Source organism: Anolis sagrei, chromosome Y (genome assembly GCF_037176765.1).
Source record: "Anolis sagrei isolate rAnoSag1 chromosome Y, rAnoSag1.mat, whole genome shotgun sequence".
NCBI classification, from domain to species: Eukaryota; Metazoa; Chordata; class Lepidosauria; order Squamata; family Dactyloidae; genus Anolis; species Anolis sagrei.
In genome coordinates this window covers 25,916,095-25,942,522 of record NC_090035.1, presented here as the reverse complement: position 1 = coordinate 25,942,522, position 26,428 = coordinate 25,916,095, and the positions used below count along the sequence as shown (strand labels likewise).

At 42.7% G+C, this 26,428-nt stretch overlaps 1 pseudogene; it reads right to left on the bottom strand.

The window, feature by feature from the left end:
• Positions 1–133: 133 nt before the first annotated feature.
• LOC137095280 (NADPH oxidase organizer 1-like) lies at positions 134–25,684 on the bottom strand (annotated as a pseudogene).
• Positions 25,685–26,428: the final 744 nt, after the last annotated feature.

Genomic DNA, 26,428 nt, shown 5'->3' with positions numbered 1-26,428 from the left:
AGTTAAAAACACATAAATGTTATATAACATATACATATTAAAACATATCTCTACAAAATACATATTTGAAAATACGCAGAAGTTCTCCATCCCAGATGCCTGGTTTGCTTTCCCTTTTACTCTGGAAGGCCATTCAATTCCAAGCAGAAGGCAGAGGCAATTGCAAGGCTCTCTTGGTGACAGTTGAACACCTCTGGAGCATTTTGTGGATGGAGGAGCGAGGAGGCATTAAAGGGGAGCCACACGGAGGATCCACAGAGTCCGGAGCTTCCTTGTCAAGATTCGAGCGACTGCTTTCCATCCCAGTGTGGGTTTCTGTACGGTTGGAGGAAGGCCGACGGGACGTATCCACGCTCTCCATTGTACCTGGAAGGCCAAAGGAGCCCCAATATCAAAACTCATCCCCCTTATTTTTCAGTACAAAGGACACAATGCAGCAGCTCAAAGGGCCAGTAATAATAATGATGATAATAATGGTGCAATCTCAGACATGAAACCATCCAGTCGATACAGGAATAATAATAATAATAATAATAATAATAATAATAATAATAATGAAAGAGGTGTATGTAGATTGAGGGAGGTAATATGGGTTATCACTCTTTATATGTGTGTGTGTGTATATATAAATATATATTGTGTGTGTGTGTGTGTGTGCGTGCGTGCACCCAAAGGAAAAAAAAAACCTTTCCTGTCGTAGTCATTCGGAACCTTCTAAAAGCAAAAAACTGACAGTTAGACCCCTGGCCACGCCCACCTTCCCCGAGTATAAATGGCCCATGGGCAGAGCCAGCCAGCAGTTCTCTTCCACCGCAAAGCAGCTGGAAGGCACGGCATGACACTCAAGGGGAGGACGGGCGGGTATGTACGAATTCGCAGTTGACTACTCAGGAAACTACTGTTACAGGTAAGCAACTTATAATTTCCTATCGTAGTCACTGTGAATCGTACATTTGGTAGATTAGCGAGCTATTGACCGTGGATGGTGGGAGTCATGCCACCGCTGAAAACAGCACCGCCCTGCCGAACTTGGCGTCTCTCTTGGAGGTAACGTCCAACTTGTAGTGGGTCATGAATGACAATGGGGTTGTCCAAATGGCAGCTCGGCAGATGACGTTCAGCGGTACTCCTCTCATGAACGCAGTCGTGGTCGACATGGCTCTAGTGGAATTACATTTTACCTGTAAAGGTAAATCTTTGCCAGCCAGGCGGTAGCACAGTTTAATAGTGGAGACAATCCAGGAGGAGAATCTCTGAGAGGACAAAGGTAAGCCTTCCATGTCTTTACAATATTTCACAAATAAACATGGTGATTTTCTAAAGAAGGCTAGAGCTCTCTGGACATCAAGGAGATGGGACATATGTAAAAAAGAAGAGACCTTGGGCAAACAGGCAACATCAGTCCTAAGCACTACCTTATCTTTATGGAACTTTAGGTGAGGTGGGTCTACCCAAAGTGCACATAATTCACTTGCGCATCTAGCCAATGTAACGGCCACTAAGAACACAGCCTTCCATGACAAATAAGATATATGTGTAGTGGCTAAGGGTTCAAAAGGTGGTTTAGTTAAAAATGAGAGCACTAATTCTAGGCTCCATGCTGGAGCTATTGGAGCTACCGGAGGCTTTGTGTTCACCGTCCCTTTCAGAAAATTTTTAACTAGGGGGTCTGAGAAGCAAAACAGGAGTCCCTCCTTCCTCCGAAACCATGAGATAGCAGCTATATAGCATTTTAGAGAAGAATGTGACAGACCTGCCTCTGAAAGAAACACTAAGAAGTCTAAAACTGTCTTTAACAATACAACTGTCTAAAACTGTCCTAACTGTCGATATGGGGGCTGTGTTCGGGTCTTCTCCCCTTGAATTAACAAATGTACAGAATCTTGTCCATTTATAAACATAGGACTGTTTTGTTGAGGCCCTATGGGCAGCCTCTATAATGGCCAGGACGGGTTTCGACAAAGCCGTAAAGGGTATTAAAGGGCCGGCTGGACTCTCCAAGCTGGGAGTCTTAGCTTTTGAACTTCTGGGTAAAGTACTTGGCCCCCCTGAGTCGACAAGAGGTCTGCCCTGTCCGGAAACCCGAAGAAAACCTGAGACATTCGAAGCAGAGGGGAGAACCAGGGTTGCCTGGGCCACTACGGGGTTACCAGAATACACTAAGCGTTCTCCCTCTGGATCTTCGCTATCACTTTCAGTAATAGGGGAAAGGGTGGGAAAGTGTACATTGGTTGGCCTGACCACTCTTGCAGGAAAGCATCCCCCAGAGAACCCTCTTGTAATAAAGCGCGTTGTTGTGCGCAGAAGAGGATGCACTTGGCATTGGCTTGAGTTGCAAACCTCCAGAAATTCCCATGCCCAGAAGAGTCTGTTCGCTTCCTCTTGATTGAGGGACCACTCATGATTTGCAACCCTGCGGCACTCTGCTCAGTGAGTCCGCTAATGAATTCTCTTCCCCCAGCACATGTGTTACTACTAGATGAATCCCCCTCTCCAGGCACCAGTCCCAGATCTGGAGAGTGAGATTCAAGAGGGGGAGAGAATGAGTGCCACCCTGCTTCTTTAAGTAGTACACCACCATGGTGTTGTCGGTGAGTACTTGAATGACTTGACCCTCTATGACCTTTTTGAATGACTTTAGTGTCCTCTCAAGTACGTTTATGTGCGACATACCCTCTTCTTCTGTCCACTCACAGTGAGCAGTAAGGCCCTGAGTGTGAGCACCCCATCCTGTGAGGGAGGAATCCGTAGTAACTGTACGGGTTGGTCTGGGGACATGAAAAAGACAACCCTGACACACCCAGGACCTGTCCCCCCAACACAGTAGTGATTGGCGGACAGCTTTGGGTATGGAGAGTTGGGTAGTTTGGTTGTCCGTTACAGGGTTGAACACATATGAACCAGGATTGAAGAGGGCACATGCGCAATCTGGCATACGGAATTACAGTAGTAGCAGAGGCCATGTGACCCAGCAAGGACTTGCTTGGCTGTAAGACATGGAGGATGGATAGCCTACTGGACTAGGCCTTGTAGGTTGACAAAGCGATCCTCTGGAAAATAGGCCCTTTCAGTGGTGGAATCCAAGAGGGCGCCTATGAAGGGGATTCGCCAAGATGGGGTCAGCGCCAACTTTTCCATGTTGATCACGAGTCCTAGAGACTGTATGAGAGACAAAATAATAGAATTGTGACTGAAGTTGGTCCCACGAGTCGGCCACGACCAACCAGTCATCTATATAAGGAAAGATAGATATCCCCTTTGTGTGCAGGTAAGCCACTACCACTGACATGAACTTTGTGAAGACCCTTGGGCTGAAGATAGGCCAAATGGCAACACATTAAAACAGTATGCTTTGTCTCCTACCATAAAGGAAAGGTACCTCCGATGGTGTTGGGCAATTGACACGTGGAAATAGGCATCTTTTAAATCAATAGTGGCAAACCATGCCCCCTTCGAAAGCAGGGGCAAAATGGTGGTGAGAGTAACCATACAAAACCTCTTCGGTTGAACATGTTTATTTAAAGATCTGAGATCAAGAATCGGCCTCAAGCCTCCACTGTATTTTTTAATCAGGAAGTAACGATAAAAATAACGAGAAACAGCATCAGGAGTAAGGGGGGAAACGGCACCCTCACTTAACAACATTTGAACTTCTTCCAATAAAGGTTGGGAGGAAGGGGTACTGCATATGTGACCCACTCTAGGGAAGTCAAGAAATTCTATAACATATCCCTGGGCAACTATTGACAAGACCCACTTGTCAGTCATAATTCGAGCCCACGCAGCATAAAAGGGGACCAATCTGTCACCAAACATAGGTGCTTCTGTATTTATTTATTTATTTATTTACTTTGCTTATATACCGCTGTTCTCAGCCCAGGGGCGACTCACAGCGGTGTACAACATAGGAACAACAAAATTCAAGACATAGTATAAAAACAATTCTGGCCCCAGAGTGGCCGTTGGTGTTGGGGGAGGGGCGCTGATGTCACAAGGGACAAGATGGCAATGTCCTCCTGGCTCCCCTTCTTTATTCTGGCCCCAGAGTGGCCGTTGGTGCTGGGGGAGGAAAAATGAAAATGAACAACTTCTGTAGAACAACTAACGTGAAAACCGGAGGACAAACTAACTGCAACAGGTATGGTGCCCTCAAGACTAACAACATACGAATCAGTGGTAAGAGCGTCAAAGACGCTTCTTGGGGTTTCCCTGTGGTTTCCCCTTACTGGACCAATTTTGCGTCCTGGGCCTGGAGAATCATAGAATCAAAGAGTTGGAAGAGACCTCATGGGCCATCCAGTCCAACCCCCTGCCAAGAAGCAGGAATATTGCATTCAAATCACCCCTGACAGATGGCTATCCAGCCTCTGTTTAAAAGCTTCCAAAGAAGGAGCCTCCACCACACTCGGCGGCAGAGAGTTCCACTGCTGAACAGCTCTCACAGTCAGGAAGTTCTTCCTCATGTTCAGATGGAATCTCCTCTCTTGTAGTTTGAAGCCATTGTTCCGCGTCCTAGTTTCCAGCGAAGCAGAAAACAGGCTAAACATGTCCAGCTCCTTAAGCCGCTCCTCATAGGGCTTGTTCTCCAGACTTTTTATCATTTTAGTCGCTCTCCTCTGGACACATTCCAGCTTGTCAATATCTCTCTTGAATTGTGGTGCCCAGAACTGGACACAATATTCCAGATGTGGTCTAACCAAAACAGAATAGAGGGGTAGCATTACTTCCCTAGATCTAGACACTATGCTCCTATTGATGCAGGCCAAAATCCCATTGGCCTTTTTTTGCTGCCACATCACATTGTTGGCTCATGTTTAACTTGTTGTCCACGAGGACTCCAAGATTTTTTTCACACGTACTGCTCTCGAGCCAGGCATCCCCCATTCTGTATCTTTGCATTTTGTTTTTCCTGCCAAAGTGGAGTATCTTGCATTTGTCACTGTTGAACTTCATTTTGTTAGTTTTGGCCCATCTCTCTAATCTGTCAAGATCGTTTTGAATTCTGCTCCTGTCCTCTGGAGTATTAGCTATCCCTCCCAATTTGGTGTCGTCTGCAAACTTGATGATCCTGCCTTCTAACCCTTCATCTAAGTCATTAATAAAGATGTTGAACAGGACCGGGCCCAGGACGGAACCCTGCGGCACTCCGCTCGTCACTTCTTTCCAGGATGAAGAGGAAGCATTAGTGAGCACCCTCTGGGTTCGTCCATTTAGCCAATTACAGATCCACCTCACCGTAGTTTTGCCTAGCCCACATTGGACTAGTTTCCTTGCCAGAAGGTCATGGGGGACCTTGTCGAAGGCCTTACTGAAATCCAGGTACGCTACATCCACGGCATTTCCCGCATCTACCCAGCTTGTAACTCTATCGAAAAAAGAGATCAGATTAGTCTGGCATGACTTGTTTTTGATAAATCCATGTTGACTATTAGCAATGACCGCATTTGTTTCTAAGTGTTTGCAGACCACTTCCTTAACTATCTTTTCCAGAATCTTGCCTGGTATCGATGTGAGGCTGACCGGACGGTAGTTGTTTGGGTCATCCTTTTTTCCCTTCTTGAAGATTGGGACCACATTGGCCCTCCTCCAATCTGCTGGAACTTCTCCTGTTCTCCAAGAACTCTCAAAGATGGTTGCCAATGGTTCCGAAATGACTTCCACTAGTTCCTTCAATACTCTTGGGTGTAGTTGAAGTAAGAGTTTCTTCTACCCGATTGATATCTGTTCGAAGGATAACTCCTATTTCTATTCGGGCCTGCAAATGAATTTCCGGAGTGTCTACGGGAGTTGGAATTATATGAGTGCCAATGTTGCCTTTGTCGTGAATAAGGCTGCCATGCATAACTGAATTTATTTGCAGCCTGCCTAACGTCCTGCTTTTCTTTAATACTGACATTAGTTTCAGGATTAAAGCGACCCTCCTCATGGAAGGGGAGGTCCTCAGCTAGCGCTTTCCCTTCCTCTGATAAATTGGAGGAACGCAACCATGCATGTCGTCTCATTGACGTAGCTGCGGAGAACAAATTGGCGGCCATTTCCGCTAGGTGTTTAGCAAAATCTTTCTGTATTTTTGATAAAGCAACAGCCTCGGCTTGTAAAGCCCTTGGGAGGCGCTGCTGGCATCATTTTGGCCCACAAAAAATTCTGGTACCCACTCATGTAGGTCACATAATGCGAAATACGTGTGAGAAGGCCCGCAGAAAGATGTGTCTTTTTTCCCAAGGTGTCTATTTTTTGCCTTTCTTTATCCGGAGGAGTAGTGAGGGAATTCTTGGGGCGTTTGGTTTTAGCGACCTTGTCCACAACCGTGTTTGGCTTAGGAGGAGTGATTACCCATCTATTAGAAGAGACATCAATTCTATATAAAGCATCTAGCCTCCTTAGAATCACTGGCACCACCATGGGAGACATATCAGTTACACGTGCCAACTTTAAAAGGTATAGTAAAATAGGTAGAGTGGCAGTAGGTGAAGTGACCTGTTCCTCGGAAGGGAACATGGGATCTTCTACATGTTCTGGAACCTTTGGGGCGGGCAGGTCCAATGTTTTTATCATTCTTTCAATCAGTGCATTAAACTTATTCACTTCAGCAGGGTGTATAAGGTTAATTATTATCGTTTCCCCCTTTACGTAAGTAATCAGGCACATCAGAATCCTCAGCAGAACTGTCCAGTCCCATAGGTATTTGCTCAGCTCCCTCAGGCTGGGAAGCAGAGCCTGGTCTCTGAGGAGTGGAGTCACCTTGCGTATGAGGAGAAGTCAGCACAGGATCGTTTCTAGGTATATTATCATTGGATGCTGCTTCAACGCTTGTAGGTTGAGAAGAGGTCAACACAGCATTTCCATTGTCCATTGATTGATGTGTGGAGGACATTACAATAGCTGGTCAACTCAGATTCTGAGTGGTTGGCATATTCTGAGTTACACACTGGGATCTCCCCATAACTGCAGCAGATGTAGAGGGGCCCTCCATATCAGCTGGATGCACATTATTATTGAAGCCTCCTCCTCCTTGGGATGGTGGGAACATGGTGCTTTGCATAGACATCATAGACCTACGCGCTTGCATAGGCAGCATTTGGCCCGAAGGTCCAGCTTGCCAAAAACCTGGAAATGGACAATGGCCCATGGGTGTTTGGCCCCAGTAAGGTGGTTGGGGGTAGCGGGAGCATCTGTGACGTTTCGAAACTCTCGGGGAAGGAGAGGAGGAGGAGGAGGAGGATAACGAAGATGAGGAGTGGCCATAGGCTCCGCCCCTAGAAGCCAATCAATATCGCCGCTGGCGGGATCGTGTGCTTCTCCTTGAAGGCGATCTCGAACGCCTGGGGTGCTTACTTCCCCTCCGGGAAGTGCGCCTTGGCCATGGTTGGTTATATAACTCTGGCGCCAGCCTTGGAGTTGAGTTAGGTAAAGGCTCGGGAACAGAAGCCCTTATGTTTACAGGTAGAGCCAAGCCCCTGCATTCCGCTACTTTGTTGGCCTCGGTGTCCACAAGCGGAGCTAAGCCTCTATGCTCTGCCTCCTCCGTCAGATCAACATTAGCAAGCAGAGCTATGCTCTCACATTCTGCCCCCTCGCTGAGCTCGATAGCGGCACACTTATTAGAAGGAGGAGCCCGCTGGTCATAGTTGACGAGCATTCAGGGGGATTATCTGTACTCAGAATTGCCGATGTCGGTGATACAATTGGAAGCAAGATTGGCTCTGCTTTATTGGGAGCCAAAGCCCCGGCATCCCCTGAGGAGTGAGGCTGGTTCCCCAAGGGCAAAAGGATCGGCATCGGTGGTGTTAGTTTTGCCGATATCGGCTCCCCCTCGTGCACACGCGCATCTCGTGATGGTGTAATATTGGCCTGATTTTTAGACAGCAGGGGGAGCCCATTGCCGTTCGTTCTAGGCTTTGAAGGGACTCCAGCAGCACGACGGACAGCTAACGAACTTCCCGTTACGTTCCCAGCGGCCGCTTTTTTGCTTAAAGTAGGGCGGCCATCTTGGGACATTTTGTTTTCTTTCTGGCCGTTACAACAGGGGATCCAGCATCAGGTAAATCCATTTTCATAGGAGAGGCTGATGGGAGAAGGGCTCTCTTATAGAGGGCCGCTTTCAGTTTTAAAATCCTATTCTTTCTAGTCTGCAGTGTAAAGGATTGGCAGACTGAACATGTTTGAAACAGGTGACCTTCGCCTAAACAGGCGAGGCACACGTCATGCCCATTGTTATCTGGTAATATATTTGGGCACTTAGTGCATTTCTTAAATGAATTAGTAGCCATAGCCAAAGGAGTAGGCAAAGGGCAGTCGAGAATCAGTCCGTTTTCAAATACCTCAGAACAGTCAGTTAAAACACTAGCTCGCAAGAGATAGAAGGTTCACCAGCTGCTTTTGACAGCGCGGATTAAGAGAACTACTGGCTGGCCCCGCCCATGAGCCATTTATAACCTGGATGTAAGCCAACAATGTGATGCAGCGAAAAATGCCAGTGACTCTAGGCTTCATTAAGAGGAATATGTAGATTGAGGGAAGTAATATTGGCTATGGCTTAACTACACACACGCGCACACACATATACAAGGAGAGAAGGAAGGAAGGCAAGCACAAACTGAACATGAGCCAACAGTGTGATGCAGCAGCCTTTATGGCAGAAAGGAGTTGGATTGGGTGACCTTTGTGGTTCCATTCAAAACTCTTGACTTTCTAGGGTCATTAGTCTTGCAATTCTCCAATAGTGAGATAACCTGCTCAGAGTATCCCACAATTCTCTGGCATTCCATGCACTTGAGGTCATTTAGTCTACTTCCTTTGCAAGAGGTTGCCAAAATTGGTGGCCCAATGGAGTCTGTCCAGACAGGTCAGTGAGCAGTCAGATTGCCTTACCAAACCAACCACCAGCCCCTGTCCAGCTTCTTCAGTGCTTCCACCAAGACCCCCGACTTCACAGACAGCTCATCCTCCTCCTGGGTCTCATAGGATTCTGTGAGATAATACAGTAACCCTGGAATAACAACAGCAACAACAATAGAATCCCAGAGTTGGAGGAGACCCCTGGGGCCATCTAGTCCATGCAGGAGTAATAATTATAATTATAATGGAATCCCAGAATTGAAAGAGGCCATCCAGCCCATGCAGGAATCATAATAATAATAGTAATGGAATCTCAGAGTTGGAGAAGACCACAAGAGCTACCCAGTCCATCCAGGAATAATAATAATAATGATAATAATAATAATAATAATAATAATAATAATAATAATAGGTCTCCAAAGTACAAATAGGGCTCACCTTCTTCGCTGTCCTCCTCCATCGTGGTTCTGTCTTCCGTCTCCTCCAGAAAGGAGGCTGGGAACCAGGCCAGTTGCTTGCAGTTGTTTTCTACCAGCCACCAGCCTATAATAAAAAGCACCAGAAATATAATAATAATAATAATAATAATAATAATAATAATAATAATCTCATTCTGCAAAGAGGAATCCCTGCACCTGTCATCCAGATTCCGTACCTGTTCTGTCTTTCAGCAGAACTTCCAGGCCTTCTCCTTGCAGGCCTCTGAAGAGTCTGTCCTTAAGATCTATAGTTTCAAAGGGGGCGACACAAGCAAAGGTGGAGCAGACGATGGGTTCAGTGATGCTGAGAGCAAGCGGCCCTCTTTGTCCACTTCCTGTTTCGGAAGAAAAAGTGATGCTGCTGTAAAAGGATGGAGAGATATCTGCAAAGGACTCCAGTATCACCTGCGAAAGCTTTGCAGGGCACAATATAATAATGCTGTGCTGTTGTTGTTAAGAATAAAGACACAACATTAGCCATAAATACAGGACCTAAAAACCCTAAAAATATCCAATTCCCATCTGATCTCAGGTGCTAAGCAGGGCCAGCCTTGGTCAGGCCTTGGATGGGAGGCCGCCAAATGAATACCAAGCAATGTTTCGGGAAAAGGAGTTGGCAAAAGCTCCTTCACCCTTATTCAATGCCCTCCCAACAGATGGCCATCCAGTCTCCATTTAAAACCCTCCAGAGAAGAAGTCTCCACTGGAAAGGTCCCCCAAAGGGGATCTAGTCCAACCCCATTTTGGGAAAAGGAAAAGGCTGGCCCTCCTATTTGAATGTTTAACCCACACACCTGTTTTGGGGAAGTCGGGGTCTAGGTCTTGGCCCCAGGCTTCAAAGAATCGGACTTCATCTTCCCCTTGAGAGATCTGAGGCTTGGTTTTCAGAATCTCCTGGCAATAAACCTCCATCTGTTTCAGGTTCTTTAGGCATTGGCTCCCTTTCTGCTTCTTCCATACGATCCCATGAATGCCTTTGAGACAGAGAAGATGAGGAAAAGAGCCTTCTAGGAAAGCCAGACATCCTCTTTCTAATATGCATCCCTTACGAATTAGACATATATATCTATATGTCCACAAACATATACACATCCACACATATACATATATATACACACACATATATACATACACATACACACGTACACATATATACATATACACATAAAATACACATAAGCAAAGATATACACATTACATATACACATACACATATGTCCAGATACATATATCCACTTAGGCAATCCCTCGTTGGACGAGTAGGATAGTCTTCCGTGATCAGTATTCTTGATGATCTGTAGGTGTATATATACATATACATAAGTGTATATATATATATACACACATAAGTGTATGTGTGTGTGTGTGTGTGTATATATATATATATATATATATATATATATATATATGCATATACACATATCTGGGAATTGTTTTTTCTGAGACCGGCTCTTGGCTACCACACCATCAAAAAAGCTCAGTTAGGGCAAGAGTACGTGCAAATCAACTACTTAAACTGACAAATCACAACCAACCAGGATCCTTAGACCCACTTCTCAAAGTATATAAAGCAAAGGTTACTCCCATGCTCTTGTACAGAGCTGAAGTTTGGGGTCTAAACCAGGTACCATTATTAGAGCAATCACAATCACAGCACCTGTGAAGTTTCCTAGGAGTGGACAGGATGACCTCAGCTGCCGCAGTAAGAGCGGAGCTGGGAGTACACACAGTGGATGGCTTATCCAAAATCAGGGCCTACAACTACTGGGCAAAACTGATGGCCATGGAAAATGATAGACTCCCAAAACTGTGCCTGTTAGAGCAGATAGAAAATCAACATCAGACCTCTTGGTTAGTTCTCCTGACAAAATACATTAGGAGTTGTGGACTTCCGACTCGGTATCCAAATCTCTTAGAAGAGTTAGACCCAAAAATAGTTGCTAAACGACTATTGGATATAGAAGGCCAAAAAGACATCGCTACCCTCAGTAAAGCTGGCTCACTGAAATGATTAGGCCGCTTTAAACATACCTTCCAAACAGTTCGATATCTAAAAACAGAAATCTCAGGTCTTGTGGGTTTTTTCGGGCTATATGGCCATGTTCTAGAGGCATTTCTCCTGATGTTTCGCCTGCATCTATGGCAAGCATCCTCAGAGGTGAGGTCTGCTGGAGCTGGGAAAAAAGGGGTTTATATATCTGTGGAATAACCAGGGTGGGACAAGGGGCTTTTGTAAGTTGGGCAAGGTGTGAATCTTTCAACTGACCACCTTGATTAGCATACAATGGGCTGACTGTGCCTGGAGCAAACTCTTCTTGAAAGATGATTAGATGTCCCTGCCTGTTTTTTTTCTCTGCTGTTTTTGCTGTTGCAATTTTAGAATTTTTTAATACTGGTAGCCAGATTTTGTTCATTTTCATGGTTTCTTCCTTTCTGTTGAAATTGTCCACATGCTTGTGGATTTCAATGGCTTCTCTGTGTAGTCTGACATGGTGGTTGTGAGAGTGGTCCAGCATTTTTGTGTTCTCAAATAAAATGCTGTGTCCAGGTTGGTTCATCAGATGCTCTGCTATGGCTGATTTCTCTGGTTGGAGTAGTCTGCAGTGCCTTTCATGTTCCTGGATTCTTGTTTGGGCACTGCGTTTGGTGGTCCCTATGTAGACTTGTCCACAGCTGCATGGTATACGGTAGACTCCTGCAGAGGTGAGAGGATCCCTCTTGTCCTTTGCTGAACGTAGCATTTGTTGGATTTTCTTGGTGGGTTTGTAGATTGTTTGTATGTTGTGTTTCCTCATCAGCTTCCCTATGCGGTCAGTGGTTCCCTTGATGTATGGCAGGAACACTTTCCCTCTGGGTGGATCTTCATCTTGACTCTCGTGGCTTGTTCTTGGTCTTGTAGCTCTTCTGATGTCTGAGGTGGAAGCTGATGAACTTTCTCTTTATAGTATAAACATTGGGGGAAAAGTGACTTTATCAAGTAAGCATAAAACCGGGAAGACAGCCAAAAATGGCGTCCAAACGGGAGCTGCAAAACATTCAACAAACGATTACAGAGCTATCTGAATCTCTGAATTCAAAGGTTGACTTGCTATTGGAACAAATGAAGACAATACAACAAAATAACAAAATAATTTTAAAAAAGCTCAAACAGACTGAGAAAAAATCACAGCATAACCAGGAAGAAATTGCAGCTTTAAGACTTAAAGTGGCTGAGCTTTCAGACAGGCAAAGAAGAAAGAATTTAAGATTGTCAGGCTTCCCAGAACAGATACCTGCAGAAAAGCTAGAAGCGGAATTAATATCATGGTTTCAAGGATTAAACTTGGAAATAACGCAAACTCAAATCGAAAGAGTGCACAGAGCTTTTCGCCAAGCAAGTGGGGGAGGCGTTAAAGACATCCTAATTGCCTTTACTTCAGAACGAAAAACGGAGGAAGTGTTTAAACATCTTAGAAAAAACAGAGACTTATTATACAAAGGAAAAAAAATAATTCCAAAACATGACTTGTCTCCTGAATCTTTGAAGATAAAAGCTCTCCTAAAATCATATGCAGACAGTTTGTTTGCTCATGGAATAAAGTTTTCCTGGGTGTTATCAATGGCCATTCTGGTCTATAAAGATAAGGAAAAATATATTGCAAGAACTCCAGAACAAGCCCAGAGAATGCTGGAAAAATTGGGTATTCCCTCAATACCAGAAACAGAGAAAAAAGGAGAAGCAAGCAAGTCAGAAGAAGGAGAGGAAGATGAAGATGAAGATCCAACTGTTACAGAAGGATAACTACTAACTGGATTATCAAGAACTTCAAAATGAACATGGACTACAACATTATTATAAGTATTAACTCTGCCTTGGGACTAAGTATGGGGGGAAGTAAGGGTGAAAGTAACTTTTGCTTTTTTCTTTATTCTCCTGGATTTCTATTGGAAGTTGTTTTTGGAACCTTTTCGTAAGATGATTGTAGGGTTGATGGGTTGTAATATTGGTATAAGAAAACTAGCATATATGGAGGGAAGGGGGTTGAAGGCGGGGCCATACAAAGGGTAAAAAACAGTGAAGTAATGGGACGGACTGGAATAATAATACTAATAATAAATAAACAGGAGATGGAACAGGGGGCGCAGTACTCCAAGAAATCTCAAATGAAAGGAAAGATAGATTTCCTTAAAAAAACATTTGAGAAGGGGGAAGGGGCAACCACAGTTATAAGGCAAGGGATAATAGCAGATGAAAAGCCACAAATAGACAAAGATAATGGGTGATAATCTGAAAATGTGGTTTTTTAATACAAACGGAATGGCTTCGGATTTGAAGCGGTCAAGAATAGCACAGTTAGTAAGGAAATTGCATTGCAACGTCCTCTGTTTACAGGAAACCCACAAACATAAAAAAGATAGCAAACAATTAATAAATATACCAGGTTGGAGGGTGATAGCAGAAGCGAGGGGTACAAATAAAGCCAGAGGAGTAGCAATAGCAATGAAAAACTCATTAAATTTGGAAATATTAGAAACAACAATAGATAAAGAAGGGAGATATATAGTGTTGATATGTAAAATAAATGGCAGGAAATATACAATAGGTAATGTATATGGCCCAAATAAAGGGCAAAAGAAATACTTTAGAAAGTGGTTCAAGAAAGTACAAGAAATCTACCAAGGGGAGCTAATAGTTGGAGGAGACTTCAACATGGACCTTAGAAATAATAAAAACCTTTTAAAAGAATGGAAGTTGGAGGATGTATTTGAAGGAAATTCTATAAATCAAAAGCCAACATACTTCTCAAATAGTCATAAATGTTTCACATGGATAGACTACATATTAATAAAAAACACTAACAGGTCTAGAATTCTAAATACAGAAACACAACCAATCTGGATTTCAGACCATGCGCCTATTATAGTGGAGTTAAAGCTAGACGAGCCAGATGAAACAGAGGTAATAAAAACTTGGAGATATAAAAATTTGATAATCAAGACAGAAAAACTTAAAAAAGAATTAGAAGAGATAAAAAACTATTTCAAGGAAAATAGAGGCTCAGCAAGTATAGAAGTAGTCTGGGATGCAGCAAAAGCAGTTATTAGGGGTTACTGCATAGCAAAAGAAGTGGCAGTAAAGAAACGGCAAGATAAAGAAAGAAAAATAATGGTTAAAGAAATAGAGGAAACACAAAAGCTATTGCAAAGTAAATACCAAGTGCAGGTGAAAGTAAAGTTGGAAAAAATAAAGAAACAATTAGAAGAAATTGATAATTTGGATTTGTGGAGAAAGGAGATATTTCTTAAAAATAATTTTCAAAGACAAAATACAAATGCAATGAAAAAATTGGCTAACTATTTGAAAAATGCGAAAGAGAAAGGAAGAGTCAACCAGTTAAAGAATAAATATAATAAAAAGGTAAATTCAAATAAGGAAATAAGAGAAGTATTTGAAGATTTCTACCAAGGCTTATATAAAAAACAAATACATGGAGAAAAGTTTAATGAAAATATACCAAAGATATTAGATAGAGAGGACAATAGGAAACTAGGAGCAGAAATAACATATCAAGAAATAGAGCAGGTGATTGATACACTGAAAAATGCAAAATCCCCGGGATGCGATGGGTACACTGCAGAGTTTTACAAAGAAACGAAAGAAATAATAATCCCAGAATTGAAGGATTTATTTAATAGTATAATGATAGGAGGAAAGCCCCCAGACACATGGAGAGAATCAGAGATAATAACAGTGAGAAAGAGCGGGAAAGACCCAGAAGACCCTAATTCATATAGACCCATTAGCCTCCTAAATCAAGATTACAAAATATTCACGAAAATATTAGTCAACAGAATAGAAGGGATTATAAGTAAAATAGTAAAGTACGATCAATACGGATTTATAAAAGGTAGAAACATCGCACATCCTATAAGAAATGTATTAAACATTCTTAATCATAACAAAAAAAGAAAATTTGCACTCTTAAAGTTAGATATATACAAAGCTTTTGATTCACTAAACCATGATTATCTGTTGCAATTAATGGGTAACTACGGATTTGAAACTTCATTTACTAAAATAATAAAAGAGTTATATAGTAATATGAGAGCAAGAATAAGAGTAAATGAAGGACTAACAAAATTCTTGAAAATAGAAAGAGGAGTAAAACAAGGCTGCCCTCTATCTCCGCTGTTATTTGCATTAGCAATGGAACCTCTGGCAGACAGAATACGAAACAATGGCAGGATAAAGGGTTATCAGATTAAGAATGAAGAACTGAAGATAAATCTTTATGAGGATGACATTTTATTAATAATGGAAAATCCAGTAGAAGCAATAAGGGAAATACAAATAATTCTAAAAGATTTTGAAAGATACTCAGGATTGAAAGTCAACATGAGCAAATCAGAAATGCTTATATACAATATGGGGAAAAAGGAACAGAAGGCGCTGCAGGCAAAAATGGGAGAAATAAAAATAATAAGAAATAGAATAAATATTTAGGCATTACTATTACAAAAGAAATAACCAAGTTAAAAGTAGCCAACTATGGGGTAATATGGAAAAAAATTCAGGAAAAAATAAAAGCCTGGAGGGATAAGCAATTAAGTATCCCACGGAAAATACAAGCTCTGAAAATGTGCATAATTCCCAAACTACTTTATCTTTTCCAAACTTTATCAATAAAAATAGAATATAAACAATTAAAAGAATGGAACAACACTTTGAGAGAATGGATATATGGGAAAAAGAAAAACAGAATAATGAAAAAGATTCAATATACCCCAAAGAGAATTCTTGGATGGGGGTTTCCAAACCTACAATGTTATTATGAGGCTTTCCAATTAAGAGCATTACTAGAAATAAGTTTAAAGGGAGAAGATAAATGGATAAAAGTAGAGAATGAAATAAATCTAGGATGGGGAAAATACGGGCTATACACCAGAGATATTAACAAAATAAAAGAAAATCTAACAGGTCCGAGAAAGGTAGCATATGACTGTTGGCAAAAATGGCAAAAACTATGGGCATATAAAATATCAGGAAAGACCCCTATTAAGAGCATGGGACTCCCCGAAAGGTTAGCAAATAACTTAGAAGAAAAGGGATTAAGGAGGGTACAAGATATGTGGAAACAAGATGGAGAGATAATTAATTGGCCAGAGTTTTTGGAAAATGGGGGAAAGAAAATTGGTTAAAATTAAGAGGGATTTGGGAAAAAGTAAAAAAAAGAGGGTGCAAAACCCACTGAAGAACTAAAGGTAGATAAATTGCTAAATGCAAGAGAAAAGACAAGTAAAGGAACAGTGGCAAAAATATATAATTTAATGGTAGAAGATAAAGAGTTTATGATTAGAGCAATAAGTAATAAATGGAATGGAGTTAAATCATTACAGTCAAGAGAAATAGAGGAAATAATTAGGAAAATGAATAAAATAAAAATAGAAAAATATAATGAATTAGAAAAAAAGATGATATTAAGATGGTATAGAACTCCTGAACAATTGGCTTATATGTTAAAAGGAAAGAATTCGAAGTGTTGGCATTGTAATAAAGAAAAAGGTACTTATTCACACATGTGGTGGGAGTGTTCTGAAATAAAAAAATTCTGGCAAATCATACAAGTAAAAATTCAGGAGATATTCCAGATAAGAATTCAAATTAATAATGATTTGCTACTTTGGGGAGTGTTGGATCATCCGAGTATAATAATTAATTGCCAGGAGTTATTTAAGGTAACAATAAGAGCAGCCCATGCAGTGATTGCCAGAGGATGGAAAGACAAATTGAAATGGACGTTAACTAATTGGAATGATTATATGTACGACCAAGTGCTGTTAGACATTACGGGAATCATGACCAAGCAAACACCAAGAATGGACAAAGAAAATATCATTACAAATAGATGGAAGGTCTACTTCAACTGGGTGAAAAATGGAGGAGCCAACGATCACATCAAAGAAAAAACACAAAGACTCTACCAGTGGCTGGATCTGCAAGATTAGCTAGAAATACACTGTGGTTGAAGAGGGAGGGAGGGAGGGTGGGAGGGAGGGTGGGAGGGAGATAAGGTAATATACACCAGTGTAAATTACTATAATATCTTTAATATTTGTTGAATTATTTAGGTTTTATATGTGTAACACTTGGAATTTGGCTTACTGATCTGTGTGTATAATATAATAAAAAATATCTTAAAAAAAAAAAAGAATATCCGTTAGCCTGTAGAGCCCAGTTGAGGTGGTTCAGTTCATCTTGGAGGAGGTGGGGTTCACAGATTCTTTTTGCACAGTCTGCCAAGGCTTTAATGGTGCTTCTTTTTTGACTTGGGTGATGGTTGGAGTTTTTATGGAGATATCTATCTGTGTGTGTGGGCTTTCTGTAAACGGTGTGACCCAATTGTTGATCTGGTTTACGGATGACTAGGACATCTAGAAAAGGCAGTCTTCCTTCCTTTTCTTTTTCCATAGTAAACTGGATGTTTGGGTGGATGCTGTTAAGATGGTCCAGGAACCTGTTGAGTTCTTCTTCTCCATGGCTCCAAATGGTGAAGGTGTCATCCACATATCTGAACAATATCGTGGGCTTTTTGGTTGCTGTTTCCAGGGTTTGTTTTTCAAAGTGTTCCATGTAGAAGTTAGCTATGACTGGGCTGAGAGGGCTTCCCATAGCTACTCCATCTTTCTGTTCATAGAATTAATTGTCCCACTGAAAATAGCTGGTGGTGAGGCAATGGTGAAACAGCACCATGGTGTCTTCTGGGAACCTCTGGTTGATGAGTGCCATGGTGTCTGTAACTGGGACCATGGTAAATAGAGACACCACATCGAAGATGATCAGTTTGTCATTTGTATTTAGCTTGAGATTGCTGATTTTTTCAATGAAGTGGGCTGAGTCCTTGATGTAGTGTGTTGTGAGCCCAATGTGGCTCACAACACACTACATCTTGTGCAGCAAGAAATTTTGCTAAGTCATATGTGGGGGATCCAATGGCACTCACGATGGGTCTGAGTGGGGTGGAGTCCTAACTAAGGACCAGGAAAGCACATCTACTGTGCTCCCTGACTTTCCTTCTTCCACTCTCACAACCACCATGTCAGACTACACAGAGAAGCCATTGAAATCCACAAGCATGTGGACAATTTCAACAGAAAGGAAGAAACCATGAAGATGAACAAAATCTGGCTACCAGTATTAAAAAATTCTAAAATTGCAACAGAAAAAACAGCAAAGAAAAAAACAGGCAGGGACATCTAATCACCTTTTAAGAAGAGTTTGCTCCAGGCACAGTCAGCCCATTGTATGCTAATCAAGGTGGTCAGTTGAAAGATTCACACCTAGCCCAACTTACAAAAGCCCTTTGTCTCACCCTGGTCATTCCACAGGTAAACCCCTTTTTTCCTAGCTCCAGCAGACCTCACCTCTGAGGATGCTTGCCATAGATGCAGACGAAACATCAGGAGAAATTCCTCTAGAACATAGCCATATAGCCCGAAAAAACCCAGAAGAACTGAGTGATTCCAGCCATGAAAGTCTTCGACAATACATTGAACATCTCCACGGGTAGAAACTGTTCCAAGACACACGGAAATTGGAAAAACTAAGGCCCAGGAAAGCACATCTACTGTGCTCCCTGACTTTCCTTCTACGCTGCAGAGACACGGATACCATCCCACAATTTCTCGCAGCCAAAAGGACTTTCAAAACACCACAGGCTCACCGGATCTATGACCGCCTGGAACGCAACCTCTTAAGAGAGAGTATTCACACTATCCGCAAAGAACTCGCAAACACAGACAAGGAACTGCTGCATCTCCATATCAACATCAACCAGAAGATGAATTCCCAGGACTGGGAAAAAATAGACAACCTCACTTACAGGAAAATGGAGAAAAACATGGCTGTCCACACCAACAGACAAAAACAAAAATTCCACAAACGACAAAAGCAACAGCCGAAACCAGAACTGGATACATCACGGACCATCATCAACCTGACAGACAGACAACTCTCTGAAGACCAAGTATCCATACTAGCGAAAGGGGGAAACTTTGCTGTAACCGCCACCAGGATCCCAGTAGAAAACATCATTGCCAATGTCGAATCAGCAATTTATCGCCTCCCAGAGGAAGAAGCAGAAGAAGTATGAGCGGAAGCAGCAAGGATCCTGAAAAAGGCAAAACTACCCTCCAGTAACATTACAAGGAAGGAAAGACAAGCTATTAGAGACCTAAATTCAGATCCTGATATCCTCATTCTGCCAGTAGACAAGGGGAATTGCCACAGTAATCATGCATATAGAACAATATAAGGAGAAGATCAGAAAACTCCTGGACCCTACAACATACAGAAAACTTAAGCAAGGCCCAACTTCCAAAATAACCAGAAAAACCAACACTCTAATTAAGAACTCCTCAATCAACTTTGACATACGACAGCAGCTATGTAAATCGGAAGGCCTTCCACCCAGGCTTTATGGACTCCCAAAAATCCATAAGGACTCCACCCCACTCAGACCCATCGTGAGTGCCATTGGATCCCCCACATATGACTTAGCAAAATTTCTTGCTGCACAAGATGTAGTGTGTTGTGAGCCACATTGGGCTCACAACACACTACATCAAGGACTCAGCCCACTTCATTGAAAAAATCAGCAATCTCAAGCTAAATACAAATGACAAACTGATCAGCTTTGATGTGGTGTCTCTATTTACCATGGTCCCAGTTGCAGACACCATGGCACTCATCAACCAGAGGTTTCCAGAAGACATCACGGCGCTGTTTCACCATTGCCTCACCACCAGCTATTTTCAGTGGGACAATGAATTCTACGAACAGAAAGATGGAGTAGCTATGGGGAGCCCTCTCAGCCCAGTCATAGCTAACTTCTACATGGAACACTTTGAAAAACAAGCCCTGGAGACAGCAACCAAAAAGCCCACGATATGGTTCAGATATGTGGATGACACCTTCACCATTTGGAGCCATGGAGAAGAAGAACTCAACAGGTTCCTGGACCATCTTAACAGCATCCACCCAAACATCCAGTTTACTATGGAAAAAGAAAAGGAAGGAAGACTGCCTTTTCTAGATGTCCTAGTCATCCGTAAACCAGATCAACAATTGGGTCACACCGTTTACGGAAAGCCCACACACACAGATAGATATCTACATAAAAACTCCAACCATCACCCAAGTCAAAAAAGAAGCACCATTAAAGCCTTGGCAGACCGTGCAAAAAGAATCTGTGAACCCCACCTCCTCCAAGATGAACTGAACCACCTCAACTGGGCTCTACAGGCCAATGGATACTCCACCTCAGACATCAGAAGAGCTCCAAGACCAAGAACAAGCCACGATAGTAAAGATGAAGATCCACCCAGAGGGAAAGTGTTCCTGCAATGCATCAATGGAACCACTGACCGCATAGGGCAGCTGATGAGGAAACACAACATACAAACAATCTACAAACCCACCAAGAAAATCCAACAAACGCTACGTTCAGCAAAGGACAAGAGGGATCCTCTCACCTCTGCAGGAGTCTACCGTATACCATGCAGCTGTGGACAAGTCTACATAGGGACCACCAAAAGCAGCGCCCAAACGAGAATCCAGGAACATGAAAGGCACTGCAGACTATTCCAACCAGATAAATCAGCCATAGCAGAGCACCTGATGAACCAACCTGGACACAGCATTTTATTTGAGAACACAAAAATGCTGGACCACTCTCACAACCACCATGTCAGACTACACAGAGAAGCCATTGAAATCCACAAGCATGTGGACAATTTCAACAGAAACGAAGAAACCATGAAGATGAACAAAATCTGGCTACCGGTATTAAAAAATTCTAAAATTGCAACAGCAAAAACAGCAGAGAAAAAAACAGGCAGGGACATCTAATCACCTATCAAGAAGAGTTTGCTCCAGGCACAGTCAGCCCATTGTATGCTAATCAAGGTGGTCAGTTGAAAGATTCACACCTAGCCCAACTTACAAAAGCCCTTTGTCTCACCCTGGTCATTCCACAGATATATAAACCCCTTTTTTCCCAGCTCCAGCAGACCTCACCTCTGAGGATGCTTGCCATAGATGCAGGCGAAACGTCAGGAGAAATGCCTCTAGAACATGGCCATATAGCCCGAAAAAACCCAGAAGAACTGAGTGATTCCAGCCATGAAAGCCTTCGACAATACATAAAAACAGAAATACCTAAACACCTTAGGAGGGTATTTACCAGAGCTCGTTTCGCACAGCTGGATACAATGGACAAGCACGGAAGGTTTAATCAAGTCCCATACAACGAACGATTTTGTATTTGTGGAGCACCAGAGGTGGAGGATATCACACATGTATTGTTCAACTGTGAGCTGTATAGAAAGAGAGAGACCATTGCCTTGGACCATACATTACTCAAAAAACACACTGGGACCCATATATTAAAACCTCTTTTTTGTTGGCCGTCCAGAACCCTAAAATAACACACAAAACAGCCCTTTTTCTATTCAAAGCAACACAGCTGAGAATTGCACATTTAGAATCAATTGGGGTAAACTGTGGAGGTGACGCAGACATTTGACCTGAACGAGATCTTGTTAACAGCTTGTTTATTTTAACTTCTTTTATACCGAGGGTTGTATGTTGTATGTATGACTATGTACGACTATGTGTTAATTGTGTTGTGTTAAATGTTTTGATACGGCCAATAGGCCAATCAATAAAACGTATCTATCTATCATATACACATACACACACACACACATTTATTTATTTACGATATTTATATGCCGCCCTTCCCACCCCATAGGGGACTCAGAGTGGCTTACAAGATATATATACATACACTAGCTGTACCCTGCCACGCGTTGCTGTGGCCTATAGTAAATCTTTTCAAAGTAGAGTTAGATATCTGGAGTATTATGAAAGACAGGTACCTACCTATTCCTTCCCCTTTTTTCTCCCCCTTTCTCTCCTTTCTTCCTTCTCTACCTCTTTCTTTCTTTCTTTCTTTCTTTCTTTTCTTCTTTACTCCTTGGTTTCATCCTTCTCTCTTTCCTTCATTCCCTCCCCCTTTCTTCCTTTGCCTCCTTTCTTCCCTCCATGTTTCCTTCCTTCTTTCATTTTTTTTCTTTTCTCCTTCCTTCTTTACCTCTTTCCTGCCTTTCCTTCCTTTTACTTTTCTTTCCTTTGCTGTGGCCAACTTTCTCTTTCTCTCCTTCTTTCCCTCCTTCCCTCCTTCCTTCCTTCCTTCCCATCTTTCCTTCTCCTCTTCCTTCTCTATCTCTTTCCTTCCTTCCCCCTTTTTCTTTCTCTTCTGCTCTCTTTTCTTCCTTCTCTCTTTCCTTCTTTCCTTCCCTCCCTCTTTCTCTACATCTTCCCTCTTCCTTCACTCCCTCTTTCCTTCCTTCATTCCCCTTTTTCTTTCCTTCTCTCCTCCCTCCCTCCCCCCTTTTTCTTTCCCTCCCTCTTTCTCTCATTCTTCCTTCTCTACCTCTTTCCTTCCTTCCCCTTTTTCTTTCTTATGCTGTCTCTCTTATCTTTCCTTCCATCTTTCCTTTTCTTTCCTTTTCTTCTTCTTTCTCTTACTTTCCTTCCTTCTCCCTTTTTTTTACCTCCCTTTCTCTTTCTTCCTTCTTTCCTTCCTTCCTGTCTTTCCTTCTCTTCTTCCTGCATCTATGATGGCCTGTGGAAATGGTCCCCTGGGTAGTTCCAGGACTACTTGGGAGTGAGTCCCCACAGGGCCCATACTCCATTAGACCTGGGCCTTTCAGGAAGGGGAGGAGGGATGGTTTTGACAGGTTAGAAGGGGGCGGGGCTTGGAGGTGGCGTGAGCAGGGTAAGATGGAGGAGGGGTTGGAGGGATGGTTTTGACAGGGGGAAGGGGGTGGGCGGGGTTTGAAGGGGGTGGGGCTTGGAGGCGGCATGGGCGGCATTTGATGAAGGAGGGGAGGAGGGATTGTTTTGACAGGGGGAAGGGGGTGGGCGGGGTTAGAAGGGGGCAGGCCTTGGAGGCGGCATGGTGGCGTTTTATGGAGGGGGGAGGAGGGATGGTTTTGACAGGGGGGAAGGGGATGGGCGGGGTTAGAAGGGGGCGGGGAGGAGGGATGGTTTTGACGGGGGAAGGAGGTGGGCAGGGTTAGAAGGGGGTGGGGCTTAGGCGGCATGGGTGGTGTTTTATGGAGGAGGGGAGGAGGGATGGTTTTGACGGGGGAAGGAGGTGGGCAGGGTTAGAAGGGGGTGGGGCTTGGAGGCGGTGTGGGCGGCATTTGATGGAGGAGGGGAGGAGGGATGGTTTTGACAGGGGGAAGGGGGTGGGCAGGGTTAGAAGGGGGCGGGGAGGAGGGATGGTTTTGACAGGGGGAAGGGGGTGGGCAGGGTTAGAAGGGGGCAGGGCTTGGAGGCGGCATGGGCGGCATTTGATGGAGGGGAGGAGGGATGGTTTTGACAGGGGGAAGGGGGTGGGTGTGGTTAGAAGGGGCGGGGCTTGGAGGTGGCGTGGGCGGCGTTTGATGGAGGAGGGGAGGAGGGATTGTTTTGACAGGGCGGGAAGGGGTGGGCGGGGTTAGAAGGGGGCGGGGCTTGGAGGCAGCATGAGCGAGGCTTGGAGTGGGCGGGGCAGGGCTTGGAGACAGCGTGAGCAGGGTAAGACGAAGGAGGAGATGGTTTTGAGAGGGCGGGAAGCAGCGCGGTGGGAGGATGGGGGTGTGGCTTGCACGGGGGAGAGTTGGCCGGCAGGCCATGTGTGCACGCCAGGGAACTTGCAGCTGGGTGCCATTGCGCATGCTCAGTTGTTTTGTCGTTTTGTGAGTGTGTTGTCGTGTTGTTTTTCATTTTGATTCAGTTTGTTTGTACCTTGTGGGTTAAGGTATGTGCATGGGAATTTTGGTTAATTTCCGTTGGGGAGGGGTTGAGTTTTGCTGTTCCGTTTAACGCCCCTTACAAATTTATATATATATATTATATTATTAGCATAGAACAATAGCAGTATTATATATTACTATATTGTACTATACCATTATATTGTAATATTATCAGTAATATTACATGTAATGTAAAATATATAATTATAATATCATATTATTGTTATATTTTATTACATTATAATATTATAAATATTATATGTATATACAATATGTTATATTATATTATATTATATTGTATTATATTATATTATTAGCATAGCACAGGAGGCAAGGTGGAACTGTCCCCTGGCCCTCTCTCTCTTCACTCTGGCTCAAAGCAGCAGTTTGTGCTGTGGGGAGGGGCCCCCAACTGATGACATATATACATACACACATCTATATATACACATATAGATATACACATATGCATATATACATATACATGTATACAACACACACGCATATATATATATATATATATATATATATATATATACTAACTGTCCCCTGCCACGCGTTGCTGTGGTCCACATGGGGAGGGGGGGGGTTCTGTCACGGAGGTTTAGCCCAAATCTATCATTAGTGGGGTTCAGAATGCTCTGTGATTGTAGGTGAACTATAAATCCCAGCAACTACAACTCCCAAATGTCAGGATTCTATTTTCCCCAAACTCCACCAGTGTTCACATTTGGGCGTATTGAGTGCTTGTGTAGAGTTTGGTCCAGATCCATCATTGTTTGAGTCCACAGTGTTCTCTGGATGTAGATGAACTACAACTCCAAAACTCAAGGTCAATGCCCATCAAACCCTTCCAGTATTTTCTGTTGGTCATGGGAGAACCGTGTGCCAAGTTTGGTTCAATTCCATCATTGGTGGGGCAAAAGCCCTTTTACCTGGAAACTTCGGAATGGTCCAGTCTGAATTCCTCAATAACCCTCTTTTGATGGGGAATTTTCTTATCAGAGTTTCCTAAAGCAAAAGAGGAATTAGTCATATCACTCTTCTCAATGGGGAAAGGAAAAGTATTCTCCTGATTTTGGATCCATTTGGGGCAAAGGGAAACTTACATGGAGTTTCCAAAATTCTTCAAATGCTCTGTAGATTTGAAGGATTTTTTTGGGGGGGGGGGGGGGATGGAATAAAATTATTATTATTATTATTATTATTTGTTATTTTTTGTTATTTTATTTATACTGACTTATTATTATTATTATTATTATTGGACCCAAACCTGCTCCCAAACTATTTATTATTATTATAATAATTATATTATTATTTTATTTATACTGAGAATAATTATCATTTTAATCATCACCATCATCATTATAATTGTTTTATTTATACTGAGACCCAAAGCAACTCAATCATTGCCTTCCTGCCACAGTTATAATATGAAGGATGCAAATGGGAAATACCTTCTCTTTGCCATGTTTCAGCAAAGCCATGGCTTTCACCTCCAAAGGGAACCTCTGTGGGTTCATCCTCTCTCCTTTATGGTCCAGAAGGCTTTGAGTTGGCCGCTTCATCCAGGTAAAATATTTAAGAGCAAAAAGGAGGAGCAGGAGGTGAGCCTGGCCTTTTTCCTACCTGCCCTTTGCAACTTTTCTTTGCTCTTGAATACTTTACCGGGATGAGGCGGCTGCATCAAAGTCTTCTGGGCCATAAAGGAGATAGATGAACTGGTCCCCCCTTTGCTTTGACCCAAGTGAGTTTGATATTGCAAGGCCAATCATTCTTGGATGGACGGAAGCTGCAGTTCAAATAGAATACCAATATAATATAATAAAAAACATAATATAAAAATTTATAATATACATACACTATTTTATATGTACAATCTTATGTATGTATAAAATATTGAATGTATATATTATGTGTGTGTATATACACATATACATTATATAAATGTATATAAGGCCCCCGTATTGCCTCACCACCAGCTACTTTCAGTGGGACAATGAGTTCTATGAACAGAAAGATGGAGTAGCTATGGGGAGCCCTCTCAGCCCAGTCATAGCTAATTTTTACATGAAACACTTTGAAAAACAAGCCCTTGAAACAGCAACCAAAAAGCCCACTATATGGTTCAGATATATGGATGACACCTTCACTATTTGGAGCCATGGAGAAGAAGAACTCAACAGGTTCCTGGAACAACTTAACAGCATCCACCCAAACATCCAATTCACCATGGAAAAAGAAAATGAAGGAAGACTGCTTTTTCT